Source organism: Elaeis guineensis, chromosome 10, assembly GCF_000442705.2.
Source record: "Elaeis guineensis isolate ETL-2024a chromosome 10, EG11, whole genome shotgun sequence".
Classification (NCBI taxonomy): domain Eukaryota; kingdom Viridiplantae; phylum Streptophyta; class Magnoliopsida; order Arecales; family Arecaceae; genus Elaeis; species Elaeis guineensis.
The window spans coordinates 42,677,119-42,698,447 of record NC_026002.2 but is presented as its reverse complement, the minus strand read 5'-3'; the positions used below and the strand labels follow the sequence as shown (position 1 = coordinate 42,698,447).

The 21,329-nt window shown below is 35.2% G+C and overlaps 1 non-coding gene across 1 annotated transcript; it reads right to left on the bottom strand.

Moving 5' to 3' along the window:
* Window positions 1-326: 326 nt before the first annotated feature.
* On the bottom strand, window positions 327-432 carry LOC140852280 (small nucleolar RNA R71). Its single transcript, XR_012135182.1, has one exon. It is a non-coding gene; the product is annotated as a small nucleolar RNA R71 (small nucleolar RNA).
* Between the last annotated feature and the right edge of the window lie 20,897 nt (window positions 433-21,329).

Here is a 21,329-nt window from a genome sequence, read left to right as displayed (position 1 = left end):
CATATACCTACTCTCCTTGTATTCAAGTGCCCCCTGTGGAGGCCACTCAATATGAAATTAAGTTCAGTATAATCTAAATGTTACCTTCATTTTATAGACTTAGTAATGAGGACCCTTATAAACATCTTGAAGAATTTCTTGAAATATGCTCAACTGTCAAAATTCACAACTTCTCCGATGATGCTCTTAGGTTAAAATTATTTCCTTTTTCACTTAAGGACAAAGCCAAATACATGCTACATACTTTGGATTCCATGACTATATCAACCTGGGACCAGCTGCAAGGAGAGTTTCTCAAGAAATATTTTTCCATAGAAAAAACTAATCAAATAAGGAAAGCCATAACTAGTTTTTTCTAATTAGATGGAGAAATATTTCATGAAACATGAGAGAGATTAAAGGACCTTATTAGAAAATGTCTCCACCATGCTGTACCCAAGTGGCAGTTAATCCAATATTTTTATGATGGGCTCTCTGAAAGACATCGACAAATGATCGATGCATCATGCGGTGGGATATTCATGCTGAAAAGTGAGGATGAGGCATGGCAACTGTTTGAAATTTTAAGTGAAAATTTATTACATCATATGTCTGCCTCTATTAGAGATAAACCCATGTTAAACCCAAAAAGAGGTGGAATATATGAAGTAGAAAATACCATAGATATCCATCAAAAGGTAGATGAACTGTCCCAAAAATTAGATCATCTTCTAAATACTGGACAATCTCCGATTCCACCTAACCCAATCCAAGAAGTTTGTGCATTGTGTGCAAGTCCGAACCATTTTGTTAGTGAATGCCCAGCCACACCTCAATTTCCTGAGTTTGTGCACGAGCAGGTTCAGCAAGCTCAAGTCCAACAAGCTCGCAGACCAGGAAACGATCCATATTCGAACACTTATAACCCCGGCTGGAGAAACCATCCAAATTTTTCCTGGAGACCACAACCAGTGGTTGGTCCTGCCACACCTCGACCTCAATATCAAGATCCAACATATAGGCATGGATCATACCATCAATTTCAAAATATTCTTCAACCGTCTACTACTGGTCACAGCTCAGCTTTTGAGAAAAAAGTCCTGAAAGCACTAGAACGATTAGAAGTCAACACTCAGATCCTTAACTCCCACACACAATCCATTGCTAAGCTAGAGACCCAAATAGGTCAACTAGCAACTGCATTCAGTAGGAGGGAAGGAGGAAAATTATCTAGCCAACCCGAGAGCAACCCAAGAGGGTAATTTGTGATTGAGAGTTCTAATACCCCAGAAGCTTTTTCTGAGCATACCAAATCAATCATGACTCTGAGAAGTGGGAAGGTCATTGAACACACTAGTAAAACCAATGAGACCGACCCTAAACCTCTAACCGAATCCAAATCACCCAAGAACAAGGAGGACCTGAAAATAGAGAAGGAACCAACTGCACCGGAATCATCTTACTTGCCTAAAGCCCCATTTCCGGATGCCCTAAAAGCTCTTATTCCTGCAGATAAGAAGGGAGGAAAACTTGATGAGATGTTGGAATTGTTTAAGCAAGTTCAAATTAATCTTCCCCTTCTAGACGCAATCAAACAGGTCCCTGCTTATGCCAAATTTTTGAAGGATTTGTGCACCCAAAAATGTAAATCTAAATCACAAATCTTAAAGAAAGTACGTCTCACTGAACAGGCTAGTTCTGTCTTCCAGCATGCCACTCCTCCAAAGCTTAAGGATCCAGGAGCCCCCATCATTTTCTGTGTTATAGGAGATTATCACATTGAAAAAGCTCTTCTGGATTTAGGGACAAGTGTGAATCTTTTACCTAGTTCGGTGTATGAACTTTTTAGATTTGGAGAACTGAAACCCACATCAGTCACACTGCAGTTAGCCGACAGATCAATTAAGGAACCATGTGGAATGCTTGAGGATGTCTTGGTCAAGGTAGATGAGTTTTACTTTCCAGTTGATTTTCTGGTTTTCGATATGGAATTAAGTGGCAACCCCAGACAAATTCCCATTATCTTAGGACGATCCTTCCTAGTTATGGCAAATGCATGCATTAATTGTAGGACAGGAGTCATGGACGTATCATTTGGGAATAAGAAACTAAGACTGAATGTGTTTGGTGCTTCTCAAAGACCATCAATGGATAGTTGCTTCGAAGTAGATACACTAGAAGATATTATAGAAGATGCAACACCCATAATTCTAGCACCAGACCCCTTAGATACTTGCTTGGCTCACTTTGGAGTGTGTGACTTTGAGGAATATATAAAAGAAGTTAACATCTTGTTAGATACACCACACGATAAAATCACTCCTCCATGGACAATCAAGTATGAGCCATTGCCCACATTAGCCAGTACACCAATAGTCCCATCTTTAGAATCACCACCTACGTTAGAATTGAAACCTCTTCCTGCTATGCTTAAGTATGTATTTCTAGGACTCAATGACACCCTCCCGGCAATCATTGCATCAGACTTGACCCCTAATCAGGAAGCACAATTGGTTGGTATTCTGAAGGAACACAAAGAGGCTATCGGTTGGTCCATTGCCGATTTAAAAAGAATTGACCCCTCCATTTGCATGCACCATATTCATTTTGAGGAACATGCCAAACCCCATTGAGATATGCAGAGGAGATTGAACCCAAACATGTGTGAAGTAGTAAAGAAAGAGGTGGTAAAGTGGTTAGATGCTGGAATCATCTACCCCATATCCGATAGTAAATGGGTCAGTCCCACTCAAGTAGTACCTAAGAAATCTGGTATTACTGTGGTGGAGAACGAAGAAAGTGAACTACTTCCAACTCGCATATCATCTGGATGGCGAGTACGTATAGATTATAGAAAACTGAATGCCGTTACTAGGAAGGATCATTTTCCATTGCCCTTCATCGACCAAATCCTAGAACAGTTAGCAGGACAAAGTTTCTACTATTTTCTTGATGGTTATTCAGGGTACAATCAAGTACCTGTATTTTCGGATGATCAAGAAAAGACTACCTTCACCTGCCCCTATGGCACCTTCGCTTTTCGGCGTATGCCATTCGGGCTTTGCAATGCACCCGCTACATTTCAACGGTGCATACTGGCCATTTTTTCGGATATGGTGGACAAATATCTTGAAGTTTTTATGGATGATTTTTCTGTGTTTGGAACCACCTTTGAGAATTGTCTCCATAATCTTTTCAAAGTTCTTAAACGGTGTATGGAGACAAATCTTATCCTAAGTTGGAAAAAGAGCCATTTCATGGTGTGGAAAGGAATTGTATTAGGACATATTATTTCTGAAAAAGAGATCGAGGTAGATAAAGCCAAAATTGAGGTCATTTCAAAACTACCACCCCTTACTTCGGTCCGACAAATACGATCTTTCTTAGGTCATGCCGGATTTTATAGACGCTTCATCAAAGACTTTAGCAAGATTTCAAGACCCTTGTGCAATCTGTTGGCCAAGGATATACCATTTATCTTTGATGAAGACTGTTTGAAAGTGTTCAACACATTACGAACAGCCCTGACAACAGCACCCATAATAAAACCTCCTGACTGGTCCATTCCATTTGAGATTATGTGTGATGCCTCTGACTTTGCAATAGGTGCAGTCTTAGGCCAAAAAATCAATAAGGAGCCACATGTGATCTATTATACTAGCAAGACTCTTTTCGATGCCCAATTAAACTACACCACAACAGAAAAAGAGCTACTAGCAGTAGTGTTCGCCCTTGAAAAATTTTGCTCATATCTGTTAGGGTCTAAGGTTCTAGTTTACTCTGATCATGCGACTCTGAAACATCTCCTCTCAAAGAAAGATACTAAACCGCATTTGATCAGATGGATCCTTCTTTTACAAGAATTTGATCTAGAAATCCGAGATAAGAAGGGTTCTGAGAATGTGGTAGCTGATCACATCTCCAGGATCTTAGTTGAACACATGATAGGCATAGATGAGGTCAAAGAAAAATTTTCTGACGAACAACTTTTCACAATCTCCTCTAGCCGTCCTCCATGGTTTGCCCATATTGTCAATTACTTGTCAACAGGACAAGTACCTTCTCACTGGACAAAATAAGAAAAGGATCGATTTTTTTTGCAAATTAAACATTATTTCTGGGAAGAACCTGAACTATTCAAATACTATCCTGACCAAGTTATTCACCGTTGTGTCCCCGAGAGTGAATTCCAAAGCATTCTCACTTTTTGCCATTCTTCGGCATGTGGGGGACATTTTAGTGGAAGAAAAACTACAGCAAAAGTACTGCAGAGTGGGTTTTATTGGCCAACACTTTTCAAGGATGCACATGAATTTGGCTGAAGTTGTCTGCGATGTCAGCAAACAGAAAATTTATCCAAGAAGGATATGATGCCGCTGACCCCCATTTTAGTAGTAGAAATCTTTGATGTTTGGGGGATTGATTTTATGGGACCTTTTCCAGCCTCATTTGGATTTGAATATATTCTGGTGGCAGTTGATTACGTATCAAAATGGGTGGAGGCAATAGCTACACGGACTAATGATAATAAAATTGTAATTAGTTTTATCCAATGAAACATCATTAATCGATTTGGCTTCCCAAGGGTGATCATTAGTGATGGGGGGACTCATTTTACGAATAAACATTTTGAAGCACTTATAAAAAAATATAATATTTCACACAAAGTGGCCACACCATATCACCCCCAAACTAATGGTCAGGTAGAGGTGTCAAATAGGGAGATTAAACATATCCTAGAAAAGACGGTTAGGCTCGATAGAAAGGATTGGTCTCTTCACTTAGACGATGCATTATGGGCTTACCGTACTGCTTTTAAAACACCCATAGGAATGTCTCCCTATCGACTTGTATTCGGAAAAGCTTGTCATTTGCCGGTGGAATTAGAACATCATGCATTTTGGGCCATAAGGCAATTTAACTTTGATTTGAAAAATGCAGGTTCCAATAGGAGACTCCAATTAAATGAACTTAAAGAGCTACGCAATGAAGCGTATGAGAGTGTCAAAATTTATAAGGCTCGAACTAAAGCATACCATGATAAATTTATTGCACGAAAAATGTTCGAGCCCAATCAAAAAGTTTGGCTCTTCAATTCTAGGTTGCGTCTGTTTCCTGAAAAACTTCGCTCACGTTGGGACGGACCTTTCATTGTAACTCAGGTATTTCCTCATGGAGCTATAGAACTCAAAAATCCTAAACAGGGGAATACTTTTAAAGTGAACGGTCAGTGATTGAAACTTTACATAGATGGAATTAGTGATGGAGAATTAATTGAATCTGTTGATTTAGTGGATCCAAAACCGCCATAAGACTCAATTCAATCTGGTTGAAGACATAAAACTTAGCACTTGTTGGGAGGCAACCCAATGATTTTATTTATTTTTTTTTTCGCAGCTGCAGGAATTTAGAACAAGAGCCTATTAATCAATGAAGCTATCTTCAACTTCCGAAGCAAAATTATCCCAGGTGCACTCTCTCCTTTTATTTTCTTTGCTTTCCTACTCCATTGAGAACAATATAGATTAAGTTGGGGGGGAGGAAATTAATCAAATCCTCGAGTATGGTCAGAAATAATTAGTTTTGTGTGTCCAAATTTTATTTTGATTAAGAGTCAATTAGGCATCCTAAACAATGAATGATTAATGGTCAAGATAATTTTAGAGATACTGAGGAATAAATTATTAAGAAAACCCAATGAATGGTAGGGTTTAGACTAGACCAAATTTTAGGAGTGATTCTACAACCCTCTTCTTACTGATCTCAATAAAGAATCTGTTTCATGAGAAATTAGGTGGAAAGGTCGAGGTATGCAAAAATTCTCCTTAAAATTTATTTTAAAAAAAAAAAAAAGAAAAACAACATTGGTTTCCTACTGAGTAACCGGGCTCTTTCGCCTAAGTAAGTGTTGTGGTTCGCGTAAAAAGGTAGGCAATGTTAAAAAAAAAAAAAAAAAAGGGACTAAATTACAAGAAGATAATAAACCTCTTTCCCATTAAGTTAGAGGATTTAAAGAGTAAAGTGGGGAGTTGGTGAAAGAAAAGCTCTTGAAATTTCTTTAGTTAATACTCAGCCACTAATTGGATCAAATTGATAATCCAATGAAATATCTCTTTAATGGTCTGACCAGGTATCATCTACCTTTTGGGATGCCTAACCTAACTTTTGATTTAAGACCGAGTCGGTACACAATGCTGATATATCTATTTTACTCGAGGACGAGCAAAATTCAAGTTGGAGGGTGTGATAAATACTTAATTTAAGTCATTTAAAGTAGAAAATTATATTTAATTTATTTTATTTATTAAGAATTTGATATTTTTTTATATTTTACAGGAAAGATGATCGTCGATACAAAGAGTTCAATTCATAGATCAAAAAGACTCAAGTTTGAAAAAATTTAGACTTAAAATAAAATTAAAATAAAAGAAGGATGCATATGGTATTATAGAAAATGAAGATACTATGCAAGGAATCCAAAAGGATATAGATGTCATTGTGAAGAAACAAAAGTTTCTTTTTAGAATATGAAAAAGTTGGTTCACGTTGAATTCTCCTGGGCGCGCGGGATGGACGCAGCGTGAGCTCCTGGGCGCACGGGATGGACGCGGCGTGAGCTCGTGGGCACGCGGGTGAGCGTGGACGCGGGCGGGACAGACGCAAGCAGGCGCGCGCACTGCAGACACAGCGGTGAGCAAATTAAAGGAAAAAGTTTTTATTTGGAAATACCTCAAGTGAAAAATTTTGTATTTTTTTTATCTGTTTGTGATCTTTTCATCTCATCCATCCATTCTTTAGTCATTAGTATTTTCTTTAGTCCCACATCGAAAAATCATGTAAAACTCCTCCCTCCTAATACCTATAAAAAGGCTTTTGTACTCCCATTAGTGGGGGGAGCCTAGAAATTCTTCTAGAGCCTTGCATAGAGGAATAGAAAGGGACTACTTCATGAGCAGCTAGGCTAGCAGTCTCGAGAGTGGAGAAGAAATTTTGTAACGACACAGAGATGGTTTATTGTTCTAAACTTTTCTGTATTTCTTTATATGCAATAAAGATTATGCTTTTTATTTAAATTGTCATGAGTTCTTTATTTGCTCTCCTTTATATATTTTTATTTATACTTTCTTGTTAGATTAATATTAGGAACAATTTTTACTTTCCGGAGATGCACCGTGATCTACGGATACGGAGCGTGCCGAGGAAAGAAGAGTTATTTACCTAATACTTTTCAGAGATGCACCGTGATCTACGGGTACGGAGCGTGCCGAGGAAAGACAAGTATTTTTCCTAAGATTAATCACATCCATTTAATTAAAAAAAAAAAGAGATACAACTCTGCTAGTGCAAAGTAATTCAAAACTCCCGAGCTCTTTATTTTCTAATTACCTCAATTTTAAGATAATTTATTTTCTAAATCAAAAATAACGTTTCTTTCTTTTATCTTGCAATCTCAACTTAGCCCAAGGTCCCTGAGGATACGATCTCGACTCATCCTACTTACGTAGTGAATAGAGTTATTTTTGGTGCTATCAACGACTACGCATCACTCATCTATCTCTAAGAAAGTGATCTATACATCAGTCTATCTAGATCGATAACCATTCTCATGATAATATTATCATCGAGAATAATTTAAAAATTAATTATACATATCTCTAATTCTCAACACCTTAAGAATATATATCATAAGTATTAATTTCATGGATGACTCAAGGATTGATCACACTTGAATGAAAAATAAAACTTGTCCGTTTATTGATCAAATCAATATTTTGAGTACAAAATTATGTCCTAGAGTTATTACAATATATCAACCATATTAGTTTCTAGGACATACATCCAACAGTTGGCCGGCTGGCTTGCTGGCTGATGATGGTGCTAGATCTTGATCAAAGCTCTGTTAATGGTCTCCTCAAATCACCACAAATCAAGCAAACTAAAACCAAAATAGAAAAAATAAGGCATCTAATTTTTCCATCAAATCCACTGACTCACCGATGGAGGTCAAGTCGATGATGATGGCTAAGGGATGGGAAGATGATGGAGAGAGAAGTGAGGTGCTCCTTCCTTGACTCCGATGATGGATCAATGATAAATCATGGGGCACAATCATCAAGAAAACTAGAGAAATCTGAGTAATTTTCTCTGGCGATCACTTATGGCTGAGGGGCGATTCATCTAGAGGAGAGGGGAGGGCTTTTATAGATGGGATCTAGGGCTCTGGTGAGCTCTAGAATCCCAATCCCACTTAGATTCAAAGAGGAAGATAGATTCCATTGGGAGTCCTCTTCCGTCGGGTTTCAAATTTTTATTTTTTTATTTATTTTGAGAAATGCTTTAAAAGTCATGCAAAGAAAAAAAAAGACCTTAAGCTGGGTTAGTATATTATTTTTCTCTTAAAATAATTTTATCTTCAAAATTAACTTGCTTGAGGCAAAAGCTTTAAAAGTACACATTCATCATGTCATCCTCGAGATCTAAGTTACTTACCTCTTAGAGTACTTGCTTCACAAAATCACAACATACAGAGAATGTGGCATCCTAGGACTTGATCCTTTAGTTTTTTAGTACACATCAAATTCTCTTAATCTCTTTCCTAACCTTTGATTAGAATATCATAATTGCTTGTCCTTAAAATTCAATGCTTTTGATTTATTTCATCCAAAAAATGTTATTGGCCCAATCTACCCTTAATATAAGTTTTTTGAGTATCAATAGCCTTCTTTTTTCTCTTAGCATCATCCATGTTTTATAATTAAGCTTTTATTTTAGAAAAATCTCATGCTTTTACAACCATATAGAGTATCGATGTCAAACTTAGAAGAAGGAGATCTACGCCACAATATTTCCAATCCAAGCCTAACTAAAAAACCATCAATCCATTAACTTTAACTTGAGATGCCCATGGCTCTTCTTAGCATTGTCTGTAGTAGGATAACCTATTGGTAAAAATTTTATAGCTACATCCAACTTAGGTTAAGAATCAGTAGCATTATTCTTTCATTATTAATAAAATCCTTTCTTACTTAGAAATTAATATCTTATATTATAATATCTTTTGAATCAAAGAATTAATATTTCTAATCAGTTCAAATCATCATATTTTTATTGTGCATTTTGATCTAAATTTGCCAAATTATGTAGATTTATCAAAGAAATTCTGACAAGAATACCACTGTATATTAGAATCTAAGAAAGATCCAACCTTTCAAATTTTTTGATTGAACTAAAAAAAAATTTTGAGTTTTTTTGTTATTATTATGCCTCGAGTATATCACATCAAGATTAAACTTTGATCCACTTTTCATATTTGAAACTATTGCATAAGCTTCTACCACTTATTTAGAATCCATCATATATCTAGAATTAATTTCAAGTGAGTTAATCCTTGAATTTACTTGACAATTAGTAAGATGAATCCAAATCAACCTTTCTTTATAAAATGATTGATTTAAATCTCCAACAAATTAGAAAACCTCAAGTCAGTATCTCTGTGAGTGTAATCAACTCGATTATTTCTCTTAGAGCTTCTTTCATCATGACCTTTAGCATCAATAAATAAATCGAGATGAAATTTAGTACCTCAATTGTTAAAACTCATATAAATCTTCTAAAAATTTAACAATTACAAAATACCTTAGATTAGTTCAGAAACCCAAAATTTGATCTGAAATAATTAATACACCACACTATCTTTAATAAACATAAAGAAGATCAAGTAATGCAATCCAAAAGATAGTAATATAAATTATTAAAAAATCTATCAAAATATGTATATCATGCTCACACAATAAAATTCAATCCATCAATAGAGTCCAAATATATATTTTATTATATGTGAGTTTATATATGATTTTCTTATAGGTTCAATACCTAAAAAATATTCTTATCTTATACAATATAATTCTTCCTTAGGCCACATCCTAAACAAACTTCCTTCTGATAAGCTCAAAGTTGTGATAATCAAATAATTGCCATCAAAATTAAAAAAGTCATCTTGATCTTTATCCATATTAAGTTTAAAATTTTTAAAATTATCTAAATAATAATTAAACAAGTATACTCAACATAATATATTAATATATCCTATTTTATTCCAGGATCAATATCTCTCATACTTAGGTCAAACTATACTTATTAAAATCCAAAACATAACTCATCAGTTCTATTATACACTCATATGTCAATTATGCATGAATTTTATTATAATATCTATTGATCCAAAATTCAAACTTTGAATCTTTTTTGTTACTTCTTTCATGTCCCTAATGATCATAATCTTATACTCAAATATCACTTAAGTCACAGTCCCAAGTAATCATAATATAAGCTTTGATATCATTCTATCACATCTTTAGTGATCATAACCTTATGCTCAAATATCTCTTAACTTAGAATATCTAGAGATCATAATCTTAAGCTCTAATACCATTCTGTCCTATCCTTAGTGATCATAACCTTATGCTCAAAATTTTTTAAGTCACAGTCCCTAGAGATCATAATATTAAGTTCTAATACCATTCTATCATATGCTAGATCCAACATCACAGTCTTTAGAGATCATAATATTAAGTTCTGATACCATTCTATCATGCATCAGATCCAACAATTAGGTTGGATACGTGATGGCCGCATACTTCTTAGGATAAGTCCTAAATAATATGCAAGGCTTACAAAATTCCTTACAATCTCAAGATCCCATGAATATTATTGATCTCAATTCATAATAAATAATTTTATATTAACAAATATCCATCTTGTACACTTTATAAAACTTGGTCATCCAACTGTTATCGGTGGTACTCTATCTAATCAATCATTTCAAATCAAGATCCCAACTTTAGCCAAATGCATGTATCCTATAATTTTGAAAAAAAGGGAGAGGGGTGAGCTTTACAGCCTAGTAAGAATCTTTACACATCTACACCAGTATAATAATATAATTTAAAAATAATAATAAATATAAAGTATAAAATTTTATATTAAATATTCAAAATAACTCAAATATCCATATAATCATGAATCAAATATCTATCTTGTCAAAAGAGATATGTCACTATATATCAACAAGTAAAATCTTTTAACCATTATTAGTTTCATATTTTATCATCTATTTATTTTATTGCATATCTAATTTTCTTAACCTTTTATTTTTCAGCTTTGGACTAACTAAGATCATGCCTCTGAAGGGGGGAAACAGTTTTCCTCTAAAATACCCAGGTTGCATCTAGGAATTTTCTTTAATATTTTACTTGTTTAAAGATCAAATCCTTACCTGAATCACAGTGGAACCAAGGATCAAATCTTAAATTATCTGATATAAATCTTCGTGGAGGCCTGGACATGCAGACCCTCTACTTCGCATGCACGTCAGATGCTGCAGGAAAGTAGGATGAACTCCAATCCAATTGACTTCGCAACTCAATCAATCGAGGGATGAGATGTGATGGTGTGACATTTCACACCAGCAAGTGGGATGCCCAAGAAGGATCCACGCTCAAGGAGAGGAGGCAGCAACAAAAGGAGAGATGTAGAAGATGAAAGACCTCTCTCTTCACACGCCTGTCTCTCTCGCTTTTTCTCTTCTCTCAATTTGATTTGTTTGCTATTCTATTCTCTTCTTTTATCCATAGATAGAGACCCTCTCTATTTATAGATAATTCTCATGACCCAATGAGAATAGGACTCTTTATTCAAATCTGATTTGAATTGATCCAATACTCATGAAAGGACTCCTACATGAGATTAATTGCCATCACTTATGATATCCACTTTGCACCCACTCCCACACCTACTTGGGACCCCTCAAATAAGCATCAAACTAATTTTTGGTCATGCTTCATGAGTGGATATTCCTAATGTAAGTAAGCATACTCATATCTCATACAAAACAGGTCTGATTCGAATCTGATTCGAAGCCGGTTCGAAATAATTTTGAAAGACTGTCAATCCTAAACTCTTTAGGACTTTTGTACCAAGTCTAACTTGAATTTTGAATCTATTTAAACTTAATTAATTTAGATCTAATTTAAAATTAATTAGTACTTAAATCCAATCTTTCATATGTTTTATGGATCATAGATAGAAATTGTTCATCTCCGGGATTGAACCTGAATCTCATGTGTAGTGCTAGCTAGACATAGTCAACTCTTCAATCCCGTTTGACCCATAACTCAATTCTCAATCAAATTAGCTTATATGTTCAATCAAGTTAAGTACTTCTAGATTGGACATATAAACATAGGTCAATTTCTTTCTACTTTATCTGACTTGTGTGCGTGACTCCACAGGTTCAAACACTAAGCCGGTAGCACAGAAATCAATTTCTGCACTAATCGAGATACCATCTAGCAATAATTTTTGATGTTTAGATAGGTCGAATTATCACAAAAGAATATTTCAGAATCCATACTCATGGTTACTGCATAATTCATCTTTTTGACCCTAGATGCTCTAGGATGGTCTCAGATTAACTGTCAACCGAGATTGCTTCATCCATATTGTATTTCAACCTTTCAAATCCATCTCATAGATTATCCAGGCCAAGACTTTACTAAATTGAAATACAGTGATACATCAACTCCAATAATTCAGAGGGATCAATCCCATCTTGATCCACACACACAGACTTCGCAAGTACTTGACTGCACCCAGTAGCCTTCTGTCACTGTATTAAAAATCTAGGTAGTTTGGCATCAAAGCACAGTGAGTTACTCGCAAGTCACTATAGTGATCTCAGATCTGAAAGATATTTATATCCATATATTTTGTGAGTAGCTCTTGATAGCAGAATGCTCAGCAGGTGAGTCACTTGTTCAGTGACGATGTACCCTTACATCTCACCTGTATGCCATATCAGTGTCACCACACTTCTTGGTTAAGAGGACAATCAACTCATATGGCACACAACAATCTTCACTCGATAAATGTCATTATCCTGTAATGACGTATCATTTGGTCGCGAACTTGTTTAAGAACTATACGATAAATCCTCTCTTTATCGTACACTAGCATAGTTCTAGGGACTTCATCACAGTACAAGAGTTCAAGAAAGATGTTACTTTGTGATGAAAAATATCAAAATAACTATTATTCAATAATCAATAATTCATATACAAGGATGAACTCAATCGTCACACGATTGATTTTAAGATACAATTTCCAACAGCCTCAATCTCTATCTGATCAAAATTTCACGTGTAAGTCCGTGGAGGTTGTCCCAAGTATGAGCTCATGACAGACTGTCCCAGGCATGAGTCTATAGGGACTGTCTAAGATAAGCTCCTAGTGAACTGTCCCAAGCATAAACTTCTAGTTGGCTGTCTCATATATAAGCTTATGGAGGCTGTCCCGGACATAAGCTTTTGACGGATTGTCTCAAGCATAAGCTCCTGACCAGTTGATCCAAGAACTTCTAGCGAACTGTCTCAGACATAAGCTTCTGACAGACTATCCACATGATGAGACTAATCCAAATTATATCTTTTCATCTATTTATTTTATCTTGATTTCATCGAATCAATTCTAATATATAATATGATCAAAATAAGTATGTCATACCCATATAATTGTATCATCAATCATTGATATATATATACAGTCAACACATAATGTACTCATACTAAAATTATACAAGAAGCAATGTATCTCAAATATGACAAATCTATCAACATAAATCCAACGATACAAATCCAACGATAAAAATAGTATATATAATGGTAATCATGTACAAAGATTCTTACATCTATTAACGATAACTCAATCACAATTATTTAGTAGGCCGCACCTAGCATGTCCAATCAATCCATATTATTCAAATTCATCTTCAATCAACCATCAGCATAAAAAAATAATAAATTATTATTAGATTCTTATTTTCAAAGCCCTAATACTCAAATTACATACTAAAAATCCCTAATTTCTTGACCCTACCTATTTATGACTAATAAATAATTAGATATTTGAGAAATTATCTTGCCTAAAATCGGAGCATAAATTTTCTTACTCAACATCTTCTCGTCCAATTGACTATACCCATATATAGCTGAATTTTATTATCAACAGAAAATATAAAGTGACTATGATTGTGGTAGAAAGATTATGAAAGAGGATACGACTGCTCAGATGAAGACTTGACCAAAAGATCATGAAGCAAGACTCAGATCGATTCAAAGTCGATATATCAAATATTATTAATGATACGTGTTCAGCAAAAGCTAGAATGGAGACCAATACAGTAGGTGATCAAATCAATATCAGTCCAAGATCCTATACTAGTGACAATTCAATTTTGTCGACACATTAATTTGATAACTAGAGTGTCAAGAATCCTGCTCAATATTCCTTGATCCAATTAATTGTTCTTCTATAGAATTAAACTCAATTATCAAAAAGAGTTCATCTTGTGGATTTAGCAATCGAGACCACCTACTGATGTCTTCTTGGGTCCACCCTTAAACCCTATCCAATCCTTTCTAGAAATCTCTTAGACCCACTAGATAGAAAAAAAGGAATATTATTGAAAAGGAAGAAAAGGGAGAGAAAAGAGAAGAGAGAGGAAAGAGAAGGCAGAAGACAAAGAAAAGAGGAGATACAAAGAAGAGAGGAGATCCTCTCTTCTTTGAAATAGGAAACTCCCTCCACTCTCGATCCTAGGCATGGCTATGGGAGCATCATGGCCGATGAACCCATCTACCATCCAACAGTGACAGTGGCATTTGTAGGTAGTGGCGATGGCTATGGTCAGTCGATGGTGGTGGTTGGTTAGAAGGAATAAAGAAATCAAAACAAAAATATTAGAGAAACTGACTTATGGAATGAATCAAAATAGATAGAAGGGAGACTATCTGGCCTATTGGCTGACTGGCTTGCTGGTTGGCAATGGTGCTAGATCTTGATCGGAGCTCCATCAAGGGTCTCCTCCTCGAATCACCACAAATCAAGCAAACTAAAATCAAAATAGAAAAATAGGACATCCGATTTTTCCATCAAATCCGATGACTCGTCGGTGGAGGTCAGGTCGACAATGATGGCTGAGGGATGGAAAGAAGACGGAGAGAGAAGTCAGATCCTCCTTTCTTGACTCTGATGATGGATTAATAATGAATCATGGGGCACAATCATCGGGACAACTAGAGGAATTCGAGTGATTTTCTCTAGCAATCACTTGCAGCTAAAAGGTGATTCATCTAAAAGCAGAGAGGAGGGCTTTTATAGATGAGATCTAGGGCTCAGATGAGCCCTAGAATCCTAATCCCACTCGAATTCAAAGAAGAAGACGGACTCCATCAAGAGTCCTCTTCCACCAGATTTTAATTTTTAATTTTTATTTATTTTTAAGAAATACTTTAAAAGTCATGCAAAGAAAAAAAAGGTCTTGGGTCAGGTTATTATACAAAGAGAAGACAATCAAAGATAGATGATCTTCTCAGATAAAAACACTACAGAAGAAAAGATCGGTGCTCAAAGAGGAGACGCCGAAGGTCGGTGATTCTTGCAAACAAAAATACTATAAAAAAGAAGGTCGATACTCAGAGAGAAGGCAGCGAAGGCTGATGATGGAGAGAAATTCGTCGTGCTATGATAAGAAGAGACAATCAAAGATCTGAAGCTAAGAAAAAAGTGATAAAGAGGAGTTGCAGATTCATCAGAAAATAAAAGATCTTCATATATTAATATATCAAAAATATAGATGATATGTAGATCCATTGAAAATAAAGGATCTATAGAAAAACAGAGATCGATGACTCTGATACCATGTTAAAATATTTACAGAAGAAGAGAAAAAATAAGAAAAAAAGAGAGAATGAGTGAATGAATTCTATTATCTCTGTTTCGATTTCATTCATTACATTTCAAAGGTTATTTATACTCATGTACAAACTTCATAAATAGAAAATAATAATCATTCATACAGAACTAGGCTAATAAAGAGAAATGATATAGAATAATATTAACAAAAAAGAAATGCTATGAGATTGCATCAATAAAAAAAAATATTATTGGTTATCATATGATTTCTAGAATCATGTGATCACCTAAAATGCTATTCTCATCATATCATTTGGATTGGTTGGACTTAATGGCTGTATAAAATCAATATTACATTAAAAAATATTAATACTTATAACTACCTTCCAAGTATTGCATTTTCTTCTCCTCCTTGAGCATTAGATCAATAATAGTTAGTAATAACTAAGTAACCGTAGGCTTAGGAAAAAGTTACAATTCGTGGTTCTCATTTGAAAGATCTAATCGTGGAGGTTTGGCAGCAAACAAGGAATGGGATGGTGAGCCAGATAGGAACTGCGACAACTAGCTAGACAACTCCAATCAAGGATCCTACCTACGGGGGAAGCAGTTCGAGGTTGTTGATGAAGTTTTAAGTAAATTGAAAGCGCCCATAATTCTCATCAACATCTATCAGAGGATCAAATACACAAATTTACAAGAAAAAATGGAATCCATTGACACCCGAGCAGCTGTTAACCCGAAAAGCTATGCAGATTGTGTGCAACGGTGTTTGCCTGCGCTACAAGATACATGCAAAGAGCTCTTGTATACTAAACTATTTATGCAAGTTTTGCTTCCATTGTTCTTGTACTTAATATTTGTTGTGCTGTTATTTTGAAGTGAAACAAATCAAGGCATTGAAGAAAGTTTGGCTAATTTTTTTTGTTTTCCGCATATTATTTGGTCTTCCTCATTGGGAGTAAAGAAACACATTGTTGTCTTCCCCCCTGAAAATGAGAATTTACCCGGAAGATTACCTTTTCTTAGTATCTTTCGAGAGAATATATGAGAAATTCTTCTTGAACACAAACAAAAAATAAATATCTTCTGCTCTCGCCTTTCCGAGAATATCATCAAGACATATTTTCGAATCTAGCAGCTTGCTACCACGTTACTGAGTAGGCCTTATAATGGGCTACAGACGGTTCACACCTAGGATTCTTGCCCATTAATCCATAAGGCCCCCCCTTTTTTTTTGGTTAGAAAGAATTGGGTAAGACCCAATCCATTTTATTACAGATAAAAGCCTATGCCTTTGTCGAAATGAGCCTTCACTATCCTCCCAGGTTCCCACTTTATTAGTGATTAGGGACTTGCCCATTTAATGTAAAAATCTAGACCAGGATGTCACGGTAAGGGTGGGGCTCCCTCCCTTATTCTGGAAAGTAATACATATAAATCTTAGCATAACGCAATTTTCTAAACCATGTCAAAAACTATTTTATATAGAGCATTGTTTGTCTTCGCATAAAGCGATTCACCATGTATTCCTCGTAAGTATATCTTAGCAAGACTATCGATCCAAAATTACAAGACTGCGCTTCCATCAGTCAATCCATTAGCTTATAAAACATAAACTTTGCTTTAAAATCAAGCATAAATCAGCATTATTTTGGAATTATGTGAAATATTTTATCTCTCTTTATAGACATTAAATATTTTATCTTTCTTTAAAACAAAGAAACACCATCTTTTTCATCAAAAAAATAAAAACAAAGAAACACTATCTTTCCTTAATTAAAGGCTAATTGCCACTAACATGAAGAACTTACACAAAGCTTGACCATGGACATTTAAAAGTCCAAAATTTGTATGAATACAATGTATGGAGTCACCATTAACAAAAGAGTTTTCATTAAATTTATTAAACAAGTTGAACTCATGCGTGCAAAATGCTAGTTAAGAACTCCAACATGCAAACCATAGGCAACCATTCATATAAACTACTTCTAGAGGATCATGGCTAGGATTTTGGCAGGGGATGGCACTGTCGACGAAGGCAACGAACAGTACTGCCCGTTTATGCGCTTGACGCATCTGATAGATATCTTATCAATTTATAATGAATTCTTTTCATTTATGTTTTGTATACAAACATTAGGTGAACAAGTTGACTAAAATTCTTCATATCTGTATTTTTATGACTATATGGCCGCCACTTGTGGATCGTCGGTATTAGTTGCCCAAAGATGTTCGTTTACGTATTCGAATTTAGCAAAGACTGAGAACTATTCCGCTGAATGCTGCAACGAAAAATCCAAAACCGATCAAAGACTAGAACAAGTCAACCCACTATTAGTAATTCCTTACTTTTATAAAGGAGACCGCTTTAGAGGCCCCAGAGAGCGAGGCCTGGTCATATGTGTGCCTTTCATGCTAATAGCAGCTTCTGGTGGTCACAAGTCCTATCAAAATAATTCATAGACCAACTCTTCTGGGGAGCAAAGATACCATTCTAAAATGGATTTTAGATACTCTTGCAAATAAAAAAAGGGGGGTCAAACTAAGAAACATAAACCTTGTCCTAAGAGTCTGAATCCTTTTTGAATTGACAGAAGTCTTGAATCTTTTCCTAACCTTATTACCTCTAAGAATACTGATCATGGAAGGAAGGAAACATTAATTAAATTTGGAATAGGTACTAAATCCAACACAATGCAGGGGTTTTCTCGTCATTCGGAATATCAAGGGAAAGCCTTCTACCATACCTTGCCTGATGAGGCAAATAATACATAGTTTATGTCATAAAGTGACCTGTTAATTCCTTGATGCTTCTTATTGAAGCCTTTAGTATACAGTTTTCAATTCTCTGGTAGTCTGTTGTAGGTTTATTGGTGCAACCACCACTGCACAAACTTTTACAACTTTGGTGGTGAGTTAGGATCTATAAAACTTTTTTTTACTGTTCACGGAAAGAATCCTTCATTCATACTAACCTACAGAGTATCTTCATGTAATCATTTCACGAAGTTGCACAAATGAATAGTTTCTTCCAAATTAATTCATTAACAAATGGGCAATCTAAACTTGTATTCAAGACCTAGTGGGATAACCAATTATTCAGAACATCTATTGCTCATGTTAACCTAACACGACCACAATATCCAAGCAAAAGCTTATTTTATGAACAAGGAAAAAGAAGATCTTTAAACTCATCCAAGATTTGTGATGGAGAAGTCTTGTATACCCATGGTAACCACAACTAGATTTCATAGGTGAGCCACAACACGAGTATACGTGGTTAATGATACTATATATTTTGTAAAACTGCATTGGACTTGGTGAAAATGTAGAAAAAATTTTCTGACAATTTGTTTGTAATCCAAAATTGCAGCACAACATTTTTAGCTATGTTTTTCTTGAAAAAAAAATTATTTGGTATTTTAGACAACCAAATCAACCAGAAAATGCTTTTTAGCCTGAGCACATGATGAAAGATTAATTAGTAAGATTGGTGAATTAGTAAGATTAGTTACTTAATCAACTTCTAATAAAAGATAAAGAGGTTCTGTCTCAACCACTGTCTGAAATGGAATCAGATGCAAGAAGCTTCTTAATTCCACTCAGTGATATCGCACTAAAATTTGTTAAGCAACATGCGCATGATGGCATAATTATATTTGTCGATTAGTGTAACCACCTGGAAATAGTCTTCAATCTCGTTCATGAAATGCCAAGGCTTCTTTTCCTGCTAAACACCAATACTACTCGTGTCAGAGTTTTGTAATGCATGAAACATGTTATTACTCTAAGCTGGACAAAGAAAGAAGTTCTAAAATCAGCAAATGTGGAAAGAGCATATAAGACTCAAAATAGTAGAATTCAAACGTTGACAGAAATCACTGGACTTGATCAAATGCATTTTATACTCCTTCAAGTGAGATTTAAGTTATTTTTGATAATCGGATATTCCCTTGCTTATGCAATCCATCCCATATTGAAAGCATTATCCATAATTTCTCGGAAGCAGGAAAATAATGTATCATCTGAAACTAACCTATCAGTTCTATCAAAAAACAGTTGCGAGTTATAAGTCCCCCTCAATGGCAATATTGCACCAGTGCCTTTTTTTAGGTTACTCTCTTTCCCTTTCATCACTAGCTGTCTGTATGCTTGAACCCACCAAGTATCCTTGATAAGGGTCAATTGGGTAGACCATCCATCCAAACCAACAATTATTGGTTTCCCATAATAACACATGAGCAGTGCCTGCAACCATAACCTAGAATAATTCTCCTACTACAAGGTAGGTGGGTTACCAACAAAAATATTTTAAATTTTCATGCATGACTTCCAACCTGAACCATATTTGTTTAAGAAAACTGGTGGGATATAAATTCAGAACTTAAGGCCGAAGACCTTTTTCTTCTTTTTTTCTGTCTTCCTTTTTTATTTTATCTGAGCAAAAGACTAAGAACCTTTTTCTATTCTCGTGCCAGTCCAGCTCCAACCAAGTTGCAACCCTGCCTTGCTATAATAAATGGCAACCAAGGACAAGGCCTAGGATAACTTTTAGTGGTAAATTATTACATAGCCAGCTCACAGCAAAGTTTCGCGAAGGGCCAGAGAAAGGGCTTAAAAAAGTTTGGTGGCAGGAGAGGATTTAGCTGTAAGCAAAGACGGGGATAATCAAAAGCTTATCTGCCCACTTGCTATCCAACTTGCGGACCATCGTCTTCATTAAAAATCGAAAAGGAAAACAAGAGGAAGAGTCTAGAACAGAAGAAGGGTAAGGAAGGCAAAAAAGAATTGAAAGGACAAAGCTTTTGAAAACATTAAAAAACCGCATCCACTTGCATTGCTTTGTACCACAAGTTATCAAAGGTCAAGTTGCGTAGCCATCTAGCAGCTGATTCCCCATCGCTATAAAATGGTATTTTAATTGCAACTTGCACCTCGTATGCTTAAATTAGTGGGGACACCAATAATATTTCCATTATAGTGTTTAAAAAATAAAAACCTCTATTTAATTAAAAAGAGATACAAGCCTTTAGTACAATAAAATTTAGAGCTCAACTAATATATTAGAAAAGAGTTGATCTACCATTTCACCCCTTTTAACTTTGACCGAGGGCCAAGATGGGTATAGATCTGCCATTAATGTGCCAAGAGACACTATTTTTAGCCCTCCAATATCATGTTAAGTTCTATTCATGAAAATTGACACAGCAAGCATTATCAAAATGATTAGTTGGTCAATCCCAGAAGAAATTAATGAAAGTGACTAGGATAAAGTCGCATTGCAAATGTGTTACGAACTCCTTCACCATGACCTAATGTATTATATCAGTCCATTATTTAAATATCATTGCTAAAATATTTGGGGCTAAATTGAAATAAGAAAGAGAAGACCAATAGATAAATTTAGTTTTTTTTTTTTTTTTTTTTTTTTGCACATCATCAACATAATAGGTGTTTATCAATATTTTCGGTTCTCTCTTGTCATTTCCTCTCTCTTTAAAAAATAAATAAATAATAATAATAATAACAGAATTAACTTTGATGGCATCAAAGCTCCCATCCTAAAACTGGAGTCACTTCCACGATGATGTATGATC